General features: G+C 37.3%; 1 long non-coding RNA gene across 1 annotated transcript; it reads left to right on the top strand.

Annotated features, from left to right (window-relative positions):
* The first annotated feature begins 13,195 nt into the window (after nucleotides 1-13,195).
* On the top strand, nucleotides 13,196-21,614 carry LOC114897453. Its single transcript, XR_003794136.1, has 4 exons — nucleotides 13,196-13,356; nucleotides 16,144-16,404; nucleotides 16,726-16,891; nucleotides 21,428-21,614. It is a non-coding gene; the product is annotated as an uncharacterized LOC114897453 (long non-coding RNA).
* Nucleotides 21,615-23,371: the final 1,757 nt, after the last annotated feature.

Below are 23,371 nucleotides of genomic sequence, written 5' to 3'. Positions count from 1 at the left end.
CTTAATCTCCAGTGATTCAGCAAAATACACAAACACACACACACACACACATACACATATATATGTGAAAGAGAGAGAGAGAAAGAAAATGTAGCAAAATGTTTACAACTGGTGAAAGTGGTATATGGGTATTTCTTTATGATTTCTACAACTTTTCTTAAAATTTGAATTTTTTCAAATCAAAATAGAAAAAAATAATGTGTGATACAATGCTACAGGAATGCAAGATAATAACATTCAAAATATTTAAAATAGCTAGTCCAATGAAACAGGATGTTAAATTATCTCATTTTATGTCTGAGACCCCAAAGATGAGACACACTGGTGAGAAGCGCCCAGTGATTCTGAAGAGTAGCATTATTCATACATCTCCTTAGGACTCGGGAAGAGGTGGCCCACACAGTGCCGGCTCAGCAGCCTCTCCCAGCTCATAGCAAAAAAGAGGAAGGTTATTCTGAGACACAGAGTGTTTAAGTAACTTGCTCAAGGTCACACAGTAGGGAGCAGAGTCAAGGAATCAAAATCACACTTTTGCCAAGTACGCTCACCACCTCACCTCTCCTGTATACTGCTTCTAATAACAGTGTTGAACTCAGTTTGGATGTTAGACTGTTTTTATTTATTCTGTCTACTTTTTCAGGTTTAGTTTGGAATGAAAATGTCCAAAGGAGCCCAAGTTATGGTTTCATGATTATTAGTGAATTAGTCAAATTGAAACTTTGCTGATTCGATTATTCCACAGCCCTAATTAATGTGATTTGTCCTGTTATAATGATTGTAAGTGATTATAAATGGTTTGTCCAGTCATTGATTTTGAAGACTTTCAGAGCAATCACCTCAACTATGCTGCAACTTGGATCATTAAGAATATTATATATTTTAATACATATATCTTAAAGGAAACAGTAACCATCCAATTCTTGATTAGTAGGACTGAGATTAAAATATGATAAAAGTGACGCTGAGCAGACTTTCTCCAAGTCCTCATCCGAGATGCTCTTCTCAGCGGAATAATGTGTCATGAGAAGAATACTAGATCGACTTGAGGATAGACAAGACTTCTCATTTTGAATTTAGGGGAATATAAGTATTTTAGAAGATATTCAGCAACACGATCATGAAAATTTTTGTTTCAAAAAAAAGGTTAGACCTACTTAGACAAAGATATTTGGGGAAGACCATCGTGAATACTGATACCTTTAGAAAAGTTCTCTAAAAGAGTAGAAGATTATCCATTCATCCACCAATGGACAAGGCTGTTGATTTGTTGTTGTTGTTCAATGGTGGAATAGGGAAGAATTTAGAACATGTTATTGTCCTAGGGAAAGCAATAAATAGGCCATTAGCCATCTTTTTCTGAAAAATATTCCTTGGGCTTGTCTCAGATTAATTGCAGTGGACCAGGAGTAGAAGAAACCCCCATGTTCATTGCGGCATTGTTTACAATAGCCAAGATATGGAAATGACCTAAGTGTCCATCGACGTATGAATGGGTAAAGAAAATGTGGTGTATATACACAATGGAAGATCATTCCGCCATAAAAAAAGAATTTCGCCATTTTTTTTTTTTTTTTTAAAGAAGATGTTGGGGGTAGGAGTTAATTTATTTTGCTGTGTTGGGCCTTCGTTTCTGTGCAAGGGCTTTCTCTAGTTGTGGCAAGCGGGGGCCACTCTTCATCGCGGTGCGCCGGCCTCTCACTATTGCGGCCCCTCTTGTTGCAGAGCACAGGCTCTAGACGCGCAGGCTCAGTAGTTGTGGCTCACGGGCCTAGTTGCTCCGCGGCATGTGGAATCTTCCCAGACCAGAGCTCGAACCTGTGTCCCCTACATTGGCAGGCGGACTCTCAACCACTGTGCCACCAGGGAAGCCCAGAATTTCACCATTTTTAACAATATGGATGGACCTTGGAGGCATTATGCTAAGTGAAATGTCAGAAAGAGGAAGACTAGTACCATATGATCTCATTTATATGTGGAATCTAATAAGTGGGCAAAGTTGGGGGTGGGCAAAATGGGTGAAGAGAGACAAAAGGTACAAACTTCTAGCTATAAAATAAATAAGTCAGGATGCAATGTACAGCATGGTAACTATAGTTAATAATACTGTAATGCATATGTGAAATGTGTTAGGAGAGTAAATCTTAGAAGTTCTTATCATACACAAAAATTATGTATGTGTGGTGGTGGATGTCAGCAAGGCTTACTGTGGTGATCATCTCCCAACATATGCAAACAGAGAATCATGTTGTATACCTGAAACTAATATAATGTTGTATGTCAGTTATACCTCGATTTTTTATCTTTATTTTATTTATTTATTTATTTATTTTGCGGTACACAGGCCTCTCACTGTTGTGGCCTCTCCCGCTGAGGAGCACAGGCTCCGGACGCGCAGGCTCAGCGGCCATGGCTCATGGGCCCAGCCGCTCCGCGGCATGTGGGATCTTCCCGGACTGGGGCACGAACCCGTGTCCCCTGCATCGGCAGGCTGACTCTCAACAACTGCGCCACCCAGGAAGCCCATACCTCAGTTTTTTTTAAATGTGAAAGTACATGTAAAGCACTAAGTCAATAAACAAATACTGGTTACTGTTAAAAAAAGAAAAGAGTAGAAGAAAGCAGAGACAGCATAGGAGGAGAGAGGCTAGACTTCTAACTTAGGGTAATGGTAATCTTTGGATTCTGCAATTTTGGGTAAACCAGTCTTTTTTTTTTTTTATAGGGTTTTGGTTTTCCTAATACTACTCCTTCCTTTTCCCTCAATTTTACAGCAATTCTTAAATTTACTTATATTATTTATTTTTTTTTTTATTTGTGGCTGCGTTGGGTCTTTGTTGCTGCGCGTGGGCTTTCTCTAGTTGCAGCCAGCGTGGGCTGCTCTTCGTTGTGGAGCGCCGGCTTCTCACTGCAGTGGCTTCTCTTGCTGTGGAGCATGGGCTCTAGGCACGTGGGCTTCAGTAGTTGTGGCATGCGGGCTCAGTAGTTGTGGCTCGCAGGCTCTAGAGTGCAGGCTTAGTAGTTGTGGCTCATGGGGCTTAGTTGCTCTGCGGCATGTGGGATCTTCCCACACCGGGGCTCGAACCCACGTCCCCTGCATTGGCAGGCGGATTCTTAACCACTGCGCCACCAGGGAAGCTCGGTAAACCAGTCTTACATTTTAGTTCTCTGATGTTTGTTTCTTTTCACTGTGAAGATACAGCCTTCAAAGCAGAACCTGGCAGGATGTGCTCTATTAATTTGGCCTTCTGGGAAGCTGTCTTCATTTGAATAATAGCCACAAATCTGTGAGCTCATTCATCTCAACCAAGTGGCAGCAGTGAACTTAAATGAGCCATACTGAAGTGCTTCCCACGAAGAGCTTCAACATGAGTTTTGAATATTACTTTTACGGGTTTTTAAAAGCTTTATTATGTTCATCATGAAGTCTAATGGAAGGTATTTTGTGCTTTGAGAGGAATTAGAATGTGAATATTTTCCGGAATCTAAATTATTTAAATGGTAGTCCAAATAAGTTCCTTCTCAGAAGTAACATCACTTTACATATGCCATGGACGAGGAACCATTATGCATCATCCCAATCAGGAGTTGTGAACAGTGACCAGTGTAACTAGTGAAGTTATGCAATTAATTACTTACGTGTAATATGTTCCTTTTTGGTATCTGATATTATTTTTAATAGCATTTCTGTCAATTCTCTTGGGATAACAATTTGTCTACATTAAGGAAATTGTGCACAATTCATATCTCTTTCTTTCACTTTTCTCTCGTTATATTTTTACTTTTTTCAGTTTTATTGAGATATAATTGACTTACAGCACTGTAGAAGTCTGTGTACAGCATAATGGCTTGACTTACATATCTTCTGAAATGATTACCGCAATAAGTTTAGTTGACATCTATCCTCTTATATAAATACAAAAAAAAAAGTCTTCCTTGTGATGAGAACTTTTAGGATTTACTCTCTTAACTTTCAAATATACCAAACAGCAGTGTTCACTACAGCCACCATGCTGTACATTACATCCCAGTACTATTTATCTTTTACCTGGAAGTTTGCACCTTTTAACCACCTTCACCCATTTCCACCACTTTCTACCCCCTGCCTTGGTAACCGCCAGTCTGATCTCTTTGTCTAAGAGTTTGGTGTTTTTTAAGATTTCACATATAAGTGTAATCATACAGTATTTGTCTTTCTCTGTCTAACTTATTTCACTTAGCATGATACCCTCCAGGTCCATCCATGTTGTTACAAATGGCAAGATTTCCTTATCTTTATGGCTGAGTAGTATTCTATTATCCATTCACCCATTAATAGACAAGTAGGTTGTTTTCATGTCTTGGCTATTGTAAATAATGTTGCAATGAAATATGTTCCTTTTGATATTCTCCTGTGACATATGAAGGCTATACTATATGAATTAGTCCTTGGTTGTATCTACTCAATCAATTATTATAAAATGTTTGCTTTACCTTCTAACTGTTTCACGTATACAAGTATTGTTTCTCCTCAGTTGTGAGACATGCAGGGACCTCAACAGAGATGAAGGGGAAAAATAATAGAGACAGAATCAGGCTAATGGGATTCTCCTTGTGGAGAGCTGGTCTCCACATGGGGAAGGCTGGTGTTTTATATAACAGTATCTGGGAAACAGGTGACTCTTGGTGACTAGCAGGGTAGGGTTACTCTCCCAGAGGTCCAATCTGTTGACTAGGACATGGAAGCAGGAAGCCACTAGACAGGGGTAAGGATGCAGTGAGGGGAATGCTGTCACCTAAGTCTCAGGGGATTCTAGCTTTTTTTTTTTTGAGTCTTAAATCCACATTTTTTTGAATGAAGCATAGCTGATTTAAAGTTGTGTTTCAGGTGTACAGCAAAGTTATTCAGTTTTATATATATACATATATATGTGTATGTGTGTATATATATATATATATTCTTTTTCATATTCTTTTCCATTATGGTTTATTACAGGAGAGTCTAGCTTTAAGTAAGCCTCCAGCTGGCAATGGAAGGGTGGAGGGAGTGTGTTTGGCCCCTGAGGCTGGAGGGTTGTTGATAAAACCTAATGGGTTCACTGTCCAGCCAAAAGGTCTAAATTTTAAGGCAGAACTCCAGCCCCAGTGGCAGGAAGAGTCAGTTCTCTCAGGAGGGCAAAAAGCCAGTCTTTATGACAAATGGAGAATGTGGTCAGGCCTTATTCTAAGCCTAGTGAACACTGGATTATGGATACTGGGTTTGGGGCAGAAAAATAAATTCCATTCTCTTCTGCTGGTGGTCCTGGAGTTCATCGTCCTTTAGAATTCCTTCGGGTTTTAGTGAGGCTAAATTTCAGATAAAGGGTCTGGGCAGTGCTTCGGCAGGCAGGAAAGGATCGATTATGATTTTAGGAATAAACGTGTCTATTTCTATCTCAGCTCACAGAGCCTAGCATGGCGCAAGTACAAGGCAGGTGCTCAGAGTAGGTTTTGAGGTGATATTTGTGAATCATACATTATGGTTGGTTCCTTATGTATACCTAAGTTAATAGTGTAAATGCATGTCTAAAATGCCTGTCTTGTCTGCTTAGGAAGGTTTAGGATATATTCAGACTAAAGTGCTAGTTCCTTTAACTAGTTTTGAAAGTGGTATTTAAAGATATCTCCTTTTAGTGTTCCAGTTACTACACTCAAATAATAATATTAATCTTCTTTAAAATTGAATTCAACTCCATACTCATTTGTCTATACCTATAGATTGGTTATGAAGAATGCAGTTGTGGTGAGGTTTGTCACACTGAAAATTTAATATTACTGGGGCTATATTTCTGCCAAGTTCACAGTTAAGACACTGCTGTCATTATTAAAATAGAATATTTTTTTGTTTATACAAACAGTGCTACTGAAAACGATTGGAAGAAGTGCCCCTTGAACGTTATCAGGGGTGATTTGTCCTTTGTCATTCACATCCCCTCAACTCCTAGGCTTTATGAATGTTGCATGAACATAGAGGTCATGCTGAATTTTGTCCTCAGGAGATAGTATGTTTCTTTCCACTTGCCCCCATAAAACAATTCACAGTTAAGTGTAACTAAGCATATATATTTTCTGCTGTATTCCGTTTTTTTTTCTCCTGCACAGGGGCTCCGTTAGCCAGGGTTGCCTTTATAAAATTTGTGCTTTCTGACATTTCCTTTGTAATTACTAAGTTTAACCTGCTTTTTTTTACGTAGGAAACCAAAACTTAGAGAGTTGAAATAGCTTTTGCCTGGATCCAGATATCTTATTTTCCAAAATAGTTTTTTTTTTTTCCTGTCACTTAGCTCTTATTTGCAAATCATTGACAAGGTACTTGTTTGAAATTGATTTTTACCACCATTTATAACCAATAGACTTGTATGATCCTTACTGCATGCTTCCCCCCTTTTTGGCTGTTTACTGCTATTGAATTAAGTCCATTGTCAATCTATATAATAACACTTAGAAATCTGAAATACTGTACAACAAGGAATGTTTCACGAAGTTAAATACTCAAATGAAAAATTTTCAAAAGTAGCCAAACATCCAGATGTCTTCTGAATTCCCACACGTATAGCATTCCATGGAGAGACTCTTCAGATAAATGCCTGAAGTTTTTAACCTTTATGCGAAGGTGCCTTACACGTGGATACTTCCTAAAGTCTTTCCCATGTTATTCTAAATAAAAAGCTGAAAGAATAATGCTGCCTCTCCAGATATATAATTTAATTAATGTTTTTAAACGGATGTTTCTCATTACCTTATCTCTTACAATGTAACTCCGTTTACATTTACATGCGTATTGTGTTCTCAATGGTATCTTTGGATCTGTATCATCAATTACTCAACACAACCATTAAGCCCACTATAAAGTTAATGTCAGCAAATAGAGGATGAATAATTACCAATCATTATCAAATAATATGTACTTCAAGTCATAAAGTTATCAATTTTTATATCTCTGACTATAATTTTCTTTTTAGATGATACTACTAACATACTCTGAAAACCTGAATTAACTTTATTTAAAAGCATATTCTGTATGGTAATGTAGCCAGCAATTGTCCATGTTTAGGCTCTTCTTTGAAAGAGATATAAAAGTGTCATAATTGTCATTTGAGTTGAATTCAAGTTTATATTTTTAATTATGCCTAAAGGATTTCTATTGCCTTAGGTTTTATAAATTACTCTTATAAAGATAGGAAACAACTAGTTGAAAGTAATTGAACTTGTACTATGGCCTATTAAACAATATTTAGCTTATTAAATATGTATATAAAATTAATGTATAATATATTTAAATAAGTTAACTTATAATAGCCACTCATTTACACATACACACTCTTGTTCATGTATTCAACACATATTTATCAAGAACTTACTTGATTCCAGGCATGTTGCTAGGACAGGAAATACAGCATGAACAGGTCAAACATGAGGGCGTCTGCCCTTATAGATCCTGCCCAGCACAAGGAGTGTCCCTGACATCTACTCCTGCTCCCTTGGTAGGCATCACTAATCAACAAAGACGTTTTCACCCTGAAGTTTGGACCTCCTCACCTCGGTGCTCTATGACTGGATCAGAGCTGGCATGGGAGTTGAACCTATTTGCCATCCCTGGCTGTATATTAATATCCAGGCAGGCTATTAAATTGGAAGATGAAAATGATTAAATCAAGTTCAAACTTTTTATTGGGAACTGGTTACATGATTTTGGGTCTCTTTCCAGGGGCCCTTCACAATAAAAGATAAAATAGTGAAAGGTTGAGCAAGATTGGGAAGGGATTTTGTAAGGACAGTTTCTATGTCGAGATGGCATTAAGAGCCATACTCCCCTTAAGGAGTCATACTCCCTTCGCTCGAGGCTATTAAGGGCTGCTTTCAGGGATGACTTGGCCAATTTTGTAGTTAAAGGGCTGCAGTAGCACAGTCACGCTTGAGAAAGTGGAAGTGGCTTGTGTGGAAGAAAAGAACTCTGTAACTGGGAAGAAAATGCATTCCCCACCAACGCAAGTCAATAGAGGTGTGGATACTTGGCCAGAGGACATCATAGTGATGCCATTTCAAAATGAATCTTGCCCAAGGGCGTTTCCTGCCAGGGTAAGGTGACCCCAGTGGTAACTGGCTGAAAGGTGTACCACCAGGGACAGAAGTTGAAGTGCGATTTCCAGAGCTGAAAACTCAAGGAACGACACTGCCCATGCCATGGGAGTGGCAATTGGTGGGGCCCAACAGAGGAATTGTCAAAGGACTCACACAAGCACCTGCACAAAAACATCAGCTTTAAAACATGTGCAAGGGCTGGAAAGCATGACACTGACCTGTGACAGTGATGGTCATGTCAGAAGCATGAATATTCCTGTCACTTTTACATCCAGCCTCCCCCAACCCCAGCTGGCCGAAGCAGGAAAAGAATTTCATCCCCACTGCTCGCTACAGGCTTCAGCTGAGTGAGGAGCTGGGATTTAACTTGAGTCAGGTTAGAGCTTTTCAGTATTACCTGGGAAAGGAAATTTATATTAGTTGAGATCATATTCATTACTTAAAGTTATCATAGGCCTTTCTATTATCTGAGTGACCGAAAGAGTTGTAGAAATGTCTTCATTGTTCTGTCAAGGGCAGGGGATGGACTGCAAGTACCAAACAGCTTTAATGGGACAGTTGGAAACAAAAGTAAAACTGCTTATACAATTTATTCATTCATCCAGCATGTATTTACTGAACACCTGCTATGTGTCAGGCACTGTTCTAGGTACTGTATATACATCAGTGAAGAAAACATATTTAAAAAGTCTCTGGTTTCACAGAGTTTTATACTTAGGACATTGTATGTTCAGTGTCCTGGAGATGTATACACATAAGCACACATAGATAGACAGGTGATAGAGTGAGTTACCCAGGCATTCTATTTATTTTCCAACACCTCTTTAAAGTTTTGGTGAAACCCTAAGCTAGTGTAGCTAAGGGAAATGTGAAATTGTTCCTCTCTGTCGACTTGATTATATGTGAGGTTGTCTTCTTAGGTTCTCTGCTAGTCTGCATTCAAATTGTCATATTCTTGTACCATGGTTGCTAAATTAATTACAGAATTTTTCTAGTATGTCTACAAAGTTCAACTTTAAAGTACTGCTTTTCCTCAAGTATGTATATAATTCAGCTTAATTTGTTTTTAAATATTTTTTGCAATGCTGCACTTTGCTGCTTAGGATTGTTTCTGCATGGTCTGGTGCGTAAAAATGAGCTCTTTTCCTACTCTTTAGTGCACAAGACCATTAAGAAGAAACTTGGACTCTGGTGACAATTTTTTAGAAGTTTCCCAGCAGGGGTGAATTAACAGGATTTGCATTCTATACAATATAGTTAGGTTCTGGGCTGATAATTTACTGTGACCAGTTCTCAATCCTCAACTCCCATCCCCACCCATCCCATACACACTCATACACACCCTGCCTTGTAGGTCCTATTAGTACAGGACTGGGAGAAAGATCACTTTGATTTATGATGGGAGGGGAAAATGTTCACGTTGAATGCTCTGCTACTGTGTAAAATCTCTTTACTGTGCAGCTGTCTGTCTGAAAAATTTGCTGTGTAGTTCTTTTGTGTTCATTTATGTGTGATGGAACAAATACAGACTAATGAACTCCTAGTTTTAAAGTTGACATTTTGATCATTTAGTGGAAGGAAAAGGCATGTTTTATTAAAACATTAAAGTAATTACTAATGGAAACAACCTAAATGTCCATCAACAGAGGAATGGATAAAGAAGATGTGGTACATGTATACAACGGAATATTAATCATCCATAAAAAGGAATGAAATTGAGTCATTTCTAGAGATGTGGATGGACCTAGAGACTGTCATACAGAGTGAAGTAAGTCAGAAAGAGGAAAGCAAATGTTGTATATTAATGCATATATGTGGAACCTGGAAAAATGGTATAAATGATCTTATTTACAAAGCAGAAATAGAGACACAGATGTAGAGAACAAACATATGGATACCAAGGGGGAATGGGACGAATTGGGAGATTGGGATTGGCATATATACACTACTGATACTATGTATAAAATAGATAGCTCATGAGAACCTACTGTATAGCACAGGGGACTCTACTCAGTGCTCTGTGATGACCTAAATGGGAAGGAAATCAGAAAAAGAGGGGATACATGTATACGTATAGCTGATTCACTTTGCTGTACAGTAGAAACTAACACAATATTGTAAAGCAACTATACTCCAATAAAAATTTAAAAATAAAATTATTAATTGGTATTTTTATAAAACATATAAGCATATAAAACTTTAAATTCTACTGCCTGGTATTTACTTATTAAAATACCATTTAAAAAATATATCACACCTATTTCCTAATCATAACATTGTGGCTGTTCCCTAGTTTCAGTTCCATAGGCTTCTTTAAATACCATATTGATGTTCATTATACTGTCATCTAACATTTTTTAAAGTTTTAGTTCTTATGTATAAAGTAAGAGCCCTTCAGTGTTTTAGTTAATGTAATTTAACCATTATTAAAATTCAATTTGGTTGAGCAGTGTTTGTTATATATTGGACCTCTTCTACTTTTGAATATTGATAAATAACCTCTTACCATAGGTTTAAGTTAGTTAGCAAAAACATTATTGCTTTCTTACTATGTGCCATACACAGTCCTAGTTTCTGCATCAGCTAAAATACACTATCTGTCTTTGAGGAGCTTACCGTATCATCTAAAGACCTGTGAGGAAAGAGATATGGAAATTCTTGATTTTATAATTCATAGGACATAAATTTACAATTTCAGTAAAATGTGTCAAGAGCTGTGGTAAAAGTACACACAGATTATTACCTCTTTCTTTCTAATTTCTAATTCCTGCATAATTTCTATTAATAACAGAGTGAGCACTTTGACATGAGACAAGAGTTTTTAGGTAAAGTTTACACATAACATTAATAGTTGGGTATCAGAAAGATTGTAAATGCTGATGTCACATATGTGAATTGTGAAGTGTGGATGTTAATCCTGAAGAAATATGTGTTAATAAGCAACGTATATTGAATGTACTGATTAAAATTGTCTGATTAATCCAAAGTAAATGCTCTAGAGGCATTAAATTGAGCTTTTAAAGAATTATTATCCACCTGGATCTTTTTAATTTCTCAAATGCTCCTAATATATTATTTACCACTTGCTAGTTTTTGAAATAATGAGAGTAATGTCATTTGGATGCTTAAAAATATATAACTAGAGATAAAGTAATAAAATAATAAATCATTTTTCTTCCAGTAATCTATCTTACCTTTCTAACCTTACTTCAGAGTTAACTGTTATGCACAAGTAAATCTCTGGAGACCTTGTAATAGTACAGTGCTTGGTTTCAAAGTGTGTATTAATTCAAAATTCCCTTTGCTTACCACTTAGAGCTGGAATTATGAACATAAAAAATATGTATTAAAACCTATTTAAGGAAAAGAGAGTATGCCAGCCTGCCACAATAGAAAATATATAGTGAAGAGAATCCATGAACTCAAAGCTAGAGCATTCAGAAAAATAGAAACTTATTTGTTACGGGACAAGGAGATTTAAGAACATAAAAAATCCACAGAATTTGGCTTCAATTAAATAATAGCATTTCATAAAATACTGTAATACATGTTATCAATTTCATGAGTAAAATTAAGAGATTTTTAGATGGAATGTGTCCACAGCAGCTAAACGTCAAACACAGACTTTTGAAGACCAAGATGATTCTCTACCCACAGGGCATAAGTGACATGGGAATTTGCAGTTGCTGTGTGTGAAATGCTGTGCAGCTGCATTTCAATGTCAATAATACTAGATGGACAGTAATACTAGACATAGTAGAAAATATGTCTACTACATATTGAAGTATCTTTGTCCCACTCACCTTCCATTTTCCATTTCTTTTTTTTTACCCAGGGAAATAAGATAGAACCAGGGACTCTGAAAGAGAATTTTACATCTGTGCGTGGGGTGGAGAACACAGGCAGAGTAGGAAGTGAAGTGTAAGAGTGGGTATGGGGCCAAATAGGAGTCCAGTAGAAACTACAGGAAAGTGGAATCATACTCTTTTTAGACATATTTCAAGGTTGTTCTTGAGTTCTGTTTTTAGGAGCTTTTGTGGTATTTCTTAGATCTGACCGTACTTGGGTCCTCTGGACCGAGAGGGCAACTCTTTTGAGGGATGTTCTACATATAGCTTTTGTGTGTGGATGAACTTTCATTCTTATACAGAGATTTCTAAAATCACTGGCTGGTTGAGAATCTGTGGATCTCTCAGTCATTGTTGTCATTTTCCCAATGATGGAGGAAAATACAAAGCTACTTGATACCCTGTCATCCAGACCTTCGTGCATCTTTCCCGCATGAGATATTTCCCAAGGTAGCCTATTAACTGAAAGCTGAACGAACATTATTAAGCAGCTCCTAAATAGTGTTTAGGTAAAGTGTATCATAATAGTTCAATACCTCTCTTCCACACCTGACCCTAAAACACTTCCTTTTAGTCTGTTGTTGTCAACAGTTCCTTATTCAATACAATATTTAAGCAAAAGACCATAAGAAGAAATGTGGAATTAGCTGTAGAGATAAAGGCCATTGCTGTAGATCTTAGTGGTTTGGGAATTTATGTGTTCATAGCTAATTCTGTAGGTTGAGTTTTGTTTGATGGTATCAGATATATCACAAATATGAACCTATCCCTAGAAATGTCAGTTCTATATAGAAAAGTAGCTCATTTTTGTTGAGATTCAGTTCTGTCTCTAATTTCAGTTCATTTTAACAGTGAATCCTTTGTATATATGCATAAATAAACTTGTCACCTGAACATTATTCTAATAGTAAGACTGTGGAAATATCTTTGGAACATAGAGTTTTTATTAGAGGAAGTGTTCATTTTCCATGTCAATTTAAATTATTCTTTTGAAAAGCACTTTGTAGGCTGAGTGTGCAGGATGTTAGCTAGAAGTTGAAATTGTATTCTAGCATCTTTAGAATGTACCTGCCTTTCACACACCACAATCACTGCAAAAGAGGTAATTCTTTTCGCCTCATTTGTAATTCTGTGATATAAATTCTGAAGTTTCACAAATTGGCTATGATGGTTATTACAGTATTAACATGGCTACATATCTCTTTGGTTAGTTTACAAGCTTAATTAATCGTGTTTCATTTTCTTTCAGGCTTTCATAGCAGCTTCTTTTAATTTTAAATTGAGATTTATAAAAGAGAACATTTTCTGAGGACTCTTCAATTCTGCTGTCTTTAAAGAAATTCCTTCTCAAAAGAGTCAAATTAATCAACATTGAAGCCAAGACAAGGAAAAGTGGCACTGGATGTGGAAGGTGAATGTTGACAGGGACTCATGATCAAAACTTTTGAAGTATGTTTCTGCCACTGACTGTGTGGCCTATGGGACGTACTTCATCTTTCTTGGCTTCATTTCACTTGTCAGTTAAAAAGGGCATAATATTTATATCCACAGTGTCTTGTAAGTCATTCATTTTTTGATTTTCATAATGAACACGTTGTTCATATTGAAGCGAGCCTGTTATTATGAACAAATGATAGGGTCACAATGAAAAATTCCTTTCCTATGCAGAGAGCCTGAGGGGCAACTCCATTTCCTATTCAGCTTTACACCTTTGCAGATGGATGAGACTTGAAATGCTGCCTAAAGGTCAGTACTCAAAGTATTTGCTGACTTGGCTGATAGGATAAAGCCTAGAGTTTCAATCTACCTATGTAAAATACCTACTCTCTAGTACTTAGTAGAAATAAAACCTGGCTGCACTTAGGGAAGAATAAAACCTTATTTTTACTGAGAGCCAAAATTTTTATGTTCTAGGACACTGTTATTCAATAGCCATACCAGAGAAATAAGATATCAGGTGTAACTCACTTAGCTTTCAAGTGTTCTTAGAACCATAGTCTTCACTGTGAATAACACAAGGAATGTGTTTTTCTCCTGTAGCTGTTTGTTCATATCAAAAGAAGTCATGCACATAAATTCCTTATTGATTAGACTTATGGTATCTAAGTTTTGAAAATATCTGCCCGTTTTGTTTTTTTTCTTATCTCCCATCTAGTGTTGCCACTCTAATGAAGAATACTAAAAATGAAAATCTTAAAACTAAATCAGTCAATTCTAACTGTCATACATAGAGCAAAAATTATATAAGGAGGCAAAACTATAACAAAGACTGAAATTAGATTCGGGTACTATCTTCCTTATAATTGTAAATTTTCTTCACATTATTACTAGCCTACTTCCTAGTTACAATGAGTATCACTGTGGCTATTTTGCTAATTCCATGACTTAAAATGTGCTTACTGTTTCCCATGCAATGCCAAGTACTGAACTAAGAATTTCACTAGACAACCCTGTCAGTGGCCACTGTTATAACCCTCATTTTATCGATGAGGTGGAGAGGTTAAAACATATTTCCAAGGTTCCATCACGGGTAATTGGTAGAAACAGCATTCAAATCCGAGTGTGTCTAACTTGAATTACTAAGCAGCACCTTGTCCGCTAAACAGCATGATGCAGCGTTAGCCAAACACTTCTCATATACATGTTTGCAGATTTAGGTTTAAAGTGATTCCCATAAAATGGATTTTTGAGGTAATAAAAATTACCAACGTATTCTGTAAATTTTATTGCCCCCAAAATAAAAGAAACCGCTCCTCTTGTATTTGAGCATGAATGAAAGTTACCCACTTTCCATGGTTCTCCTCTTGTGCCTAATTCCCCACATCTGCAACCTCTGTGTTTAAAATCTCCACAGAATACTGTGATGGTTCTCTAAGTGTGGTCCTCTGGTCAGCAGCGCCAGCATCACGTGGGAGGTTGTTAGGAATGCACGCTCTTGAGTCCTACCCCATACGTACTACCACGTCAGAAACTCTGGGAGTGGGTATCAGCAACGTGATGCACTTCAAAGTTCAAGAACCATTGACCTTGAGTGTTCACAGTGCAGATGGTGAAAAATACTATGAAAATTGGTATTTTATATGTGTTTTATAAAGTACAGCACAGGGAAGGAAATTAGGAGCGTGGAGGTCGTGACCAGATGTATGCATACTGGATACCAATCATTTATTCAGGTGCTTAAGGTTATACTAAAATAGATGACTGGAGTCATTGTATATGTTTCCGAGTGGCTATGACAGACTTCAGTCCTTGACTATCATTCCCAAAGACCAGAATGTTAGCTAATATTCAGAGATGACAGAACATGATGTTTGCTGTCTCCTGGAAAATTAGAAAGTGAATACTTTTCATTATAGTCCAGTGAACAATGATAAGTGCTCAGTGGAGATCTCAGTTTAATCCTGGCCTTATTGTAGGTTGAAAGGAAGAGGAAATACTTAGACTCCTTCCTCCCTCCCACCTTCCTAAAAACTCCGGGAAGCAGCAGTAGCAGCAGCATCACAGTGATACACTTTCTCAGTGCTTACTGTGTGCTGGACAGAAGGGAACACGTTCCATCACAATCTCTTAACATTGATAAGATAAAATTACATTTCTGCTGTTTCTGTTCTGCTTATACATCAAAATTATATTTCCCTTACATATTGGTAAAAACCTCCAACTAAGAATTTTTTTTTTTTCTTGCGGTACATGGGCCTCTCACTGTTGTGCCCTTTCCCGTTGCGGAGCACAGGCTCCGGACACGCAGGCCCAGTGGCCATGGCTCACGGGCCCAGCCGCTCCGCAGCATGTGGGATCCTCCCAGACCGGGGCACGAACCCGTGTCCCCTGCATCGGCAGGCGGACTCTCAACCACTGCGCCACCAGGGAAGCCCTCCAACTAAGAATTTTGAGAATCAGATTCTTGTAGAGACGGGGCTGCTGCTTATGAAGCTGTGCACCATTGGGAAATTACTGGAAGTTAATACTCCCTGGTCTTTCATTTTCTCACCAGCAAAATAAAGGTTAGATTTTATGATCCTCTGCCATCTAAGATACTGAACATTCGTGATAAAATTCAGAAGGAATCTTAAAATAAGATCATGCTCCAGGAAATTGGCTACCTGCTCAAGTCAGAGGAACGCCAGAGCCTGCAACATCCCCTCACTTTGGAAGAGTTGGTGACTCATGACTTGTCCTGCCTTTTCTTCTTCTACAGCCTCGGGCCAGGTCACATCTCTTGGGCTGCACTCATCTGAACGGACCTTGCCAAGAGAACACATGCCAGAGCAGCAGTTGGCTGAGTGGTCCTCACCAGTGGAGGAGTGAGTGGATTACCAGAAGGGCTCTGCTGTGGCTCCCAGTTAGTGAGGAGTGATGTGGCTGGGACGCACTGGCCTGGCCAAAAGAGCATTCTTTCACCTCTAGCCAATTCTCATCATTCTCCACAGAATGTGCCATGTTGGCTAAAGCCATGAAGGTAGATAGCATAGCCTCAGGCATACACCTGTCTCCTAATTTGAAAATTCCAGGGTTTTAGAGGGGAAACACAGTGCAGTGGTATTTCTCATTAGGCGACAGACAGCTTAACGCTTACAATTTGATTGATAAAATGGAATTTTTTTATAGTCCAGTGGGCTCCAAATTGTTATTGTTCTCAGATCTTTATTGCTTGGTCGTTGTTAATTCAATAAGCAATCTGTATCGCTAGTATAGAAGACAAATAGCTTTTATAAGTGAAGATCTAAAAACTGAAGTGATAATAATATAACTGAGAACAAGGTTTCATTTTTTTTTTCAGTGCAGATTGTGTGTTTGGTAACTTCCATGCAAACAAACCAATATGGTCGTCTTCTGAAGGCCATAATTGAGATGACGAATTGTGGAGCCTCCATTGACTGTCCTACCATGGAAACACAGTGAGGGCCACAGTGATTTAATTATACCAAGAGTTACTATTGGAATAGGTAAGCGCAAACACGAGGAAACTTCTGCAATACTTCTCCCCACACACTCTGCCCCATAGCACTGCTTCTGCTTTGGAAAATCACTTTTCTAAAATAGCAGTTAATTAAATAACATCTGTCCCATTAAACAACTGTACACTGAATAATATCTACATTAATAGAATAAAGCCTCTGAAGAATAACTCTTTGGCATCCTTTTCTTTGCCAAGGTCTCTGGGAGCCATGCCAGGAAAATACAGTAAAATCTCTTGGCCCAAAAGTTGTGTCCTTCCTTCCCCGCTCTGTGTCTCCATCGTCTATGCCATTTTTAAAAAATCTGTATTATCTTGCTAGAAATGTGAGAGGCTTGCTTTAGTTTATTTGAAACCTGCCTTCTATTTTCAGCGCTATGGTTCTGTTTCAGTGGAATGATATTCTAATCTCTTCAGAGAACCATCATTTTCTTTGAAGTTGATTCCCCACGTTTTTGATCTATATTTTCCAGATACTGATGCAAATGCTCCATCACTACACTTCACAAGGCTCTCATCCCTGCCTTGCTACACTTTACATGGTCTCTTCCTTTCTCTGAACCTTAAGCCACAACGAGGCAGGGCCATTTCCAAAATCAATTCCTGGCAGGAGAGAAAGGGCCTCCATGCATCAGGAAACCATTTCAAAGGTTAACAGTACATCCAAGGGCATTAATTAAACTTCCTTCATAAATAAAGGCTCAGTGCTGTCAAAAGGTGGAATGCATGAGGAGACAAGTCCAAGACTATAGCTTCCTTCACAAAAAAGAAATGAAGCTTTCGCAGACAAAGCCTATTAAACACATTCACCTCCAGATTGTTAGATGTGTCAAATAAGAGGGAGAGACAGCAGAAGAGCCCTTAATTCAAGGAATAAAGGGCGCCTTCTCTATTCTGTGTCATTGTGGTCTTGTCTCTAATTCAAAGAGCTCTGAAGTTAGTGATAATTAAGCAAATGATTGATACTGAACAAAGATGATTTTTTAGGTTCGTTTGATATCAGTTTTCTTCAGGGAGAGAATCTGTTTATTCCTTTTAGCATTGATCCCCACATAGGAGATTAAAAAAGACTCAGCCTTTGTTAAACAGCTTAAAAGAATTGGAGAATTTTCTTTCCGAGGCTTTGACTGATGAGATTCTTTGCCAATTTATGAAAGGAGAAAAATGGGAAAATTATAGAATAAGCTATCGTAGTCACTTTAGTTAGAGCATTTTCATATTTACGTCTGCTATCAGCATTTAACAAAATAATGTCAAGGGCAAGGAAATAAACAGCCTGACTTTCGTTGTCACATGGGTACTAAGCCACATCATGATGAAGTGCAGGCATTAGAAAATTGTAAGTGAATACTAGGCACACAGAGAGCTGGAGCAGCTTATCCAGTCACCAGGCTATAGCGTATCACATATTTCTTAGATGTGAGTGAGTGGCATGTCAGAGATTAGGCAGAAAGTACATGATGCAGAAAGAAAAATCCGCTTAAAATATATTTAATAAAAATTCAAAAGATTGTTTAATTGAAGAGGTCTATTTTTTGTATTAGAGTTATTCAGCCTACTTTTAAGTGGAGACATGATAGCTGCTAAATCTTCCAAAGGGTAATGGACATGAGGGATCAAGTGTAGTCAATCCCCAAGCCTCAGCTTCAGGCTTTTATTTTCAGTCAGGAGAACTCTTTTCAGACACCCATTTCCAATGCTTATCCATTTCCCTTTTTCTCTCTGGACTTCTCCTCTCTCTGTCTCAGTGGCTCACACCCCCTTGAAGACACAAATAGTTGGGGGCAAAACACAAGAAGCAAATGGAGTAGACTATTTTCAAGGTGGAGAGTGTCAGGGATAGCCAAGGCTGGCACACTGGCTAAGTGGATAAAGGCCAGGAAGAAGCATGGAAGGGTCTGAACCTTGGCCAGGTGCAAGTGATGGCATTATACATAATTCAAAGCTCCAGAGGCAGGGTTAGGGACCGATGTGCAGAGGAGCCAGGAGCAGATGGGAAGTAGCTCCTGGGACTCAGAGACTTGCTTTGTTCCATCCTGAGTGTATATTTTTTTATTGAGACAAGATTGGCTTACAGGACCAGAACTAGGGTGGAGCAGAGAGTTGGTTACTTTTTATCACATGATATCCAAATCTCCTCAGTGTAAGGGGAAGAGGTGTTAAGATTATATGTAGAGCGTATTCCTACAATAGTGGGTAGTATCTCATCCAAAACAAATCAGGGAAATCCAAACCCAGGGAGAAAGTGGGACTGAGGGCCATGCAGGATGCTAGCATTCGTAATCAAGAGGAGAGACTAGAATTGTGGAATATATTGTAGAAACGCAAAAGTCAGATGAGGGATCCAAGAATCCAGAATTGGAAAACATGAAAATAAAAATCCCACAAAGGAGATGAACCCCTGACAGTACTGATCAGGAGAAGGAAGACATAAATAAATAATATTATGAGTGAAAAGGGACTCTTCCTATAAATAGAAATTAAAAAGGTAATAACACTATCAACAACTATATTCCTACAATTTTGAAATCTGAGATGAAATGGAAAAATTCCTGAGAAAATGTAGGTGTAGAAATGATCTAAAGAGGGTTAAATCTTGAATAATTCTATAAGTATTAAAACAAACTAGTCTTCAAATCTTCAAATAAAACAGATAAAAATAAAATTTTTCAAATAAAACAGCAGAATCAGATGGTTTTACAGGCGAGTTCTACCAAATGTTCAAAATGCAGAGTATCTTTATTTAACTTTGAATTTAACAAACTCTTTTTAATGGTTAGAAAAGAGGGAATATCCAACTCATTCTACAAAAGAAGCATAACCTTCCTATCAAAAGCCAAAAAAGACATGTAAAAGGAAAAATTACAGGTCAGTTTTACTTTTCAATATAGGTGTAAAAAATCCTAAAAATAGTTTATATTAGAAAACTAGAAAATCAAATCCAATGTGTATTAAAAAAGAAAATATACCAAGGCAAGATTGGGTTTATCCTCAATAGGCAAAAAGAATTTATATTAAAAAAATATAATTCACATTAATAAACATTTAGATGGTGAGCAAAATTAACACTGAGTTTTAATATATTAGAGGATCAGAGAAATCTTACTATAGAAAAATATATTTAAATTTGTTCAACTTGAAATTTTCTAAGATTTACTTGAATACTTAATTATTGTTAATCTTATCATGAAGAATTACTTATGTAAATATTTGCTATTGAATATTTAAACTATAAACAAACAAAATCTTTAAGAGTCTCTTAAGATAGATTCTATCTATATAATTTCTCTTACAGAACAACGTGGTGTGATGTGGCCTTGGGGCAGGAGCCATGAGGTGGGAACTGTGGCCCTGTCGCTGCTGTGAATGAACTAAGTGGCCCTTAGACTTATTTGCATCACAGCTTTCTAAAATACAAAATTATAATCTTCAAAGTTTATTCCACCTCCCTAGAGTTTTGAATTCTCTATATTAGAAAAACATAATTTTTTTTACACTTACGATTTGTGCACGTTTTTGTATTCATGGTACTTTAATACAACTCACCAAATAAAAGTTCTTCTATCACTTTGATAAATTGTGTGATATCAGTTGTCTAACAAAAAATATAGTTCAGACAATTTAAGCCTATAACTGTTATGATCCAGAGCCCAAGAGGAACTGCATGGCACCCCTCCTGAGCACATGGCGTTTTGGTGTGGTCATTCAGTCGTGCCTGCCTTGACATGGGCAAGTTCACTCGAGGGTTCTTTGGACACTGCATTTTTTGCAGAGTACATGATATTTATGCAGATCTCATGACAAGAAATAGCAAATCGTTAAACTTTTCACTAAAAAATATTATAAATTTCTGTGTGAGATTTACACAGAAATATAGCCTCCTCCAATCTCTGATTCTCACCTAGAACCTAATCTCCAACTTCTTCCTGAGCCGTACTCTGTCCTACAGAATCAAAACACCTTACGGCCAGAAGAGTGCTTGACAGATAGTAGGCACTGAATCAGTGATTTTTAAAGGACTGAATGGATGATGATTAGAATTTCACTTTCTGTGCTGACTCCCCACACCCACTATTGAAGGCATGACTTTTTTCTTCCTTTTTAAAAATCATGGTGTACCTAGTCCCCAAAACAGATCTGTGCTTAGTGGATGGATTAATGATTACTGCAGTTGTTAAAGTGAATGACCAAGGCTGTTCAGTCTAACACAATAGACATTTATTAAAGACACACCACATGTTATCATATGATATATGTATGCATTATAAGCAAGGTTATTGAAGTATGTATAATACAAAGAATAAAAATAATAGAAACAATAGTCTCTAAGTTGGCCCCCGATGGCCTCACCTCTTTGTCTCCATGCTTTTGTGCAATTCCCTCCCTTTGAGTGTAGGCTGGACCTGGTGGCTTCCTTTTAATTGAATAGAATATACCAGAAGTGATGGGACATCACTTCTGAGATTAGGTTACAAAAAGACAGTGACTTGCATCTTCTTTATTGCTTTCTCTATTGCTCACTTAGTCTGCCATGAATGTGAACGGAAATGTGGAAAAGGCCCCTTGACAAGGAACTGAGCAAGTCCTCTGACGAACAATCAGAAACTTAGGACTTCAGTCCAACAGCTTGTGAAGTGCTGGATCCTATCAACAACCACGTAAGTGATTCCAAGGAAGCAGATACTCCTTTCCTTAAGCCCTTAGTTGAAAAGAAAGCCCTGGCCAAAATTTGATCGCAAACTTGTCTGAGACCTTGGGGCAGAGTCACCCAGCTAAGCTGCACCCACAGACACTATGAGGTAATAAATGTTTGTTGCTTTTAAGCCCTAATATTTTGGGTAATTTATTATGCAACAATAGGAAACTAATATATTCAGGAATAAAATTAACACATCAACATATATATTGTATTGTGTAGTTGACACACAATTGCTTGAAGCAAACCTAAGTCTAGTATCTAAGTTAATGGAGAGCCAAAGCAGAGAGACACACCACCATTTACAAGAAATAGTAACCAGACAATAAATACGACTCAATTGTTTATGAGAATCATTGCTTTCCTTCATTTTGGAGTCAGAAGAAGTGTTTCCCATTAGTCCTCTTAAGGTGATCCCTGGTGATGTCTTTAATATCATCACTACAATGAATAAATAGTGATCCGTAGGTTCACTCTCAATATACAACATCTCTCAATATATGTCAATGACAGAGTGCTGAAGCTTTGTTTGTGAGTATTTTTACAAGAGGCAACAAAAACAGTGTAAAACAAACATTATTTTGATGGTCAGGATTGACCTTAGGAGAAAATTTAGAACGTGCAGATAAATGTATGAATTCTAGCTCTAGTCTTAATAAGAATTGAAGAGTGTAAACTTCAAGGTTGTAATCAAAGGCAAGAGCCAAAAGTAAAGATATTTTGTTTTGCAATTTTAGTGTTTTTTAAAAATTTATTTTATTGAAATATAGTTGATTTACAATGTTGTGTTAGTTTCTGGTGTACAGCAAAGTGATTCAGTTTTTTATATATATATTTTATATATATATTATATATATTTTTATATATTATATATTCTTTTTCATATTCTTTTCCATTATGGTTTATTACGGGATATTGAATATAGTTCCCTGTGCTATACAGTAGGACCTTGTTGTTTATCCATTCCATATATAATAGTTTGCATCTGCTAATCCCAAACTCCCAATCCCTCCTTCCCCCACCTCCCCTCCCCCTTGGCAACCACAAGTCTGTTCTCTATATCTGTGAGTCTGTTTCTGTTTTGTAGATAAGTTCATTTGTGTCATATTTTAGATTCCACATATAAGTGATATCATATGGTATTTGTCTCTTTCTGACTTACTTCACTTAGTATGATAATCTGTAGATCCATCCATGTCATGTTGCAATTTTAAAAGAGATCCATAAATTAAAAAAAAATCTATAAGGCAGAGGGTAGAATCAAGGTCCTTTTATTAAAACTAAGTACGATAGTCAGTGCTTTTGTAGTACCAATGTAAACAAGCTACATTAGAAAGTAGTTTTTGAAAGGGAGGGTAAAACAAGTAGTCTCATCCTCCAGCAGCTGTTCCAGCCAATGTCAACAACTAGTTGTGACATATAAGCCTGTAAATGAAATAGCTCATAGATGGCTACCAAAGCTTTCTCTCCTCATAGTCTCAGTTGTAGTAAGTTCCTCTCCTTGAAACTGCTCATTTTATCCTGAACTGGGAAATAACTGTACTAGGTATTCTGAAATGAACAGCATCTGTTTTCCTTTGCTCACTAGTAGCATATATATCCTCAGAGGACAATTTATACTTTCTTCAAACAAACAGGATCCCTTATTCCATGTGTTATTAACGGCTAGGTAATAATTTTTTGATTAAGAAGTTTTATTAACTTGACTCTTTTTCATTTTAATCCCCTTTAATTTTCTGCAAATATTATTTCTGTCATACCTATCTCCTTGAT

Source organism: Monodon monoceros, unplaced genomic scaffold (genome assembly GCF_005190385.1).
Source record: "Monodon monoceros isolate NGI ecotype Baffin Bay Population unplaced genomic scaffold, NGI_Narwhal_1 Super_Scaffold_17, whole genome shotgun sequence".
NCBI lineage: Eukaryota > Metazoa > Chordata > Mammalia > Artiodactyla > Monodontidae > Monodon > Monodon monoceros.
The sequence above is the reverse complement of the archived record's forward strand: the minus strand, read 5'-3'. Positions and strand labels throughout refer to the sequence as shown.